Raw genomic sequence first — 2,879 nt, 5'->3', positions numbered from 1 at the left:
CACGGTCTTCACCAGCGTGCCACTGTTTTCACAGGCATGCCACGGTCTTCACCAGCATGCCACGGTCTTCACCAGCATGCCACGGTTGTGAGATTTTTTTCTACGCCTACCTCCCTTATGAGGTGGACTACAAGTTTAAAGGCTGCTCACGGCAGTTAAGCATGAGTCCAGTAGAAAAAGGAAAAGCGGAAGCAAACCGCCAGGCCTCCACCACCAGGGGTGAAAACCTGTCCACAATAGGCCGCTGGCTCCTCCTAGTTAAACAGGATGTTAAAACTAATAAAGGGAAACCGACGGGTTCTCACAATCAAATATTTATATTTGATGTGGCGCTATGAATTGGAATTCGAATTCCCAAGAACAGCCGTCATTTCAAGATCACATCAACATTTAATATTATGCAGAAATATGGTGGAACAATATGGTTGAAGGGTTGACATCAAAGACTGTTTTCTATAACATAACAATTTATTAATATCAAGAGACTAACTACTACATTACCGAGTTTACGTTACGTTAATGTCCATCCAGTGGCACGATAACAAACAGCTAAATAGCAACCCTTGCTGTGAGGCTGCATACTGAACTAACCTGAACACAGGTGTGCCCACTGATGACGCAATATTGCAAATCAAAGAAAAATATCACAGACTAAGTTACACCACAGCGAATGGTTACGTTATTGTCCATCAAGTGGCATTTGCAACACAGCTATTCAACAGCCCCTCGAGAAGTGACAGCAGGCTCCATCTTGCTGACACTTCGGGCTGACAACATGAACTAACTGAACAAATGAAGGATATCCACTGAAGACACAAGCATGCAATCAATAGTGTCTCGGTTTCCCTGACAGCTACTATAATCACAAGCTTAGGGGTCCTCCCGCCCCCCAGGAGAGACCCACGTAACTAGGCGGGTAGTCCAACAGTGACCCCCCCTATCACAACCCAGTGTGAACACTATTTGCAACTCCCTACAAGAAGTTGCCCTGTTGTAAACAGTAACAAAGACAGGCAAGGCGGGATTCTGAGACACAGCTCCACAGATCCCTAGATTACTCTAGTCTCGTCACCAGACGACAACCAAAAGAAATTGCCTTAAGTGATTAATTACGTTAATTGACTGATCGCAGCAGTCAGCAACAAACTACTACGGTAATCACAAACAATTGTCTCACACTAGACAACAACATGATGATACTCTACGTTAATCATTAGCACTTGTCTCTCTCTTGTTAACAATAACTCAAACTTATATTACATCACACTTGACTCCTTGCAAGTATTCAGTGAGTAATTCTCAATTAAGGTCAAACGGACCACTAATTACATCCCCATTGAGTTACGTTAACTAAGCCTACCCTAACTTGGTAGCTTCTCAACAGTCTGTGTCAAAAATTTACTAGTGAGTGTTAATTACCCTAATTAATTCCCTAATTAATTCTGAGCAATAAATTAACTGTCACCAGGACCGATAATTAATCATCCATAAATACATCTCACTCCGCACTGCCTAAGCAGGTCTCATCAAACCCTGTGAATTCACGGGAAAGGAGTTAATTACCCCTAATTAACAAGATGTGCCACTAATCCACTGTCCTCAGACAGGATATGATTAATACAACGATTTATGCTAGCTCCATGACCTCGCTTTACCGAGTCATCGGAGCTCTCCAATGTTAATTACTCCACTAATTAACCTGAACCACTAATTGCTATACCCCTGAAAGGTAATTAGTCTCGAGCAAATTACGTTAACACAAATACTGACAGCCTCTGACAGATCCTCTCCCACTACGTGAATTCATGATGAGAAGGCTAATTACATAATTAGCTAGAGTGGTCAATTAGTTGTCACACGGACAATTAATTTCTCCCGAGACGTATCTCACTCAAGCTCAACGCTGTTCTCTCTCATAACAGCCCTCAATCACTCCACAATAAGTGTACACCCCTTATCCAGTTAATTCCCCAATTATTAACTCACTGAATGCTTAAGTCCTCAACACAACTTAAAGAAACAAGGTAACCCCAATGTTACATAGGTCACACTACAATGGCATGCAACAATACAAATGCACTGCCCACATATGGTTGCGGCTACTGCAACTCGCTAATTACTGTGCCCACACAATAATGACACACGGTTGTGCAACACACAAGAGTATACCAATATTACTGCCCCCCTCTTTTTCTTGCAACCGTTGCAAAGGGTTCATTGGCATGCTGTGAACACACACTTACCTCAGCAAGGCAATTAACCCATCAATTGCCTGCTCTCATTAAGCACTGTGAATTCCCCTGAATAATCCTAGAGGTCCCTTAAACCCTCAACACCGCTCCGAGGGCAATAATATCGTATAAACTGATAACAACACTGCACAAACCTGCAACATAATGATGCCGTCAGCATACCCCACATGCTAATGACATCATTAGGCAATCAGTCAGCAATCACATCTACTGACTTACCACACAACACAGTACATAAACATGCAAATGAACACATAGAAATGGCATTCACATAATCAATGAAAATTATATCATCAGGTAAATGTAACTCTAACTACACAGACCTCAGGGTACCCACTGACATCCCTGCAACCTGGCCTGCCTACCTCCTTGAGGTTACCTTGAGGTGCTTCCGGGGCTTAGCGTCCCCGCGGCCCGGTCGTCGACCAGGCCTCCTGGTTGCCGGACTGATCAACCAGGCTGTTGGACGCGGCTGCTCGCTGCCTGACGTACGAGTCACAGCCTGGTTGATCAGGTATCCTTTGGAGGTGCTTATCCAGTTCTCTCTTGAACACTGTGAGGGGTCGGCCAGTTATGCCCCTTACCTCTAATGATTATAATTTATATACGGTACTCTATGGCATTAAT

The sequence above is a fragment of the Procambarus clarkii genome, chromosome 47, assembly GCF_040958095.1.
Source record: "Procambarus clarkii isolate CNS0578487 chromosome 47, FALCON_Pclarkii_2.0, whole genome shotgun sequence".
Taxonomy (NCBI): Eukaryota; Metazoa; Arthropoda; class Malacostraca; order Decapoda; family Cambaridae; genus Procambarus; species Procambarus clarkii.
This window is presented reverse-complemented; position numbering follows the sequence as displayed.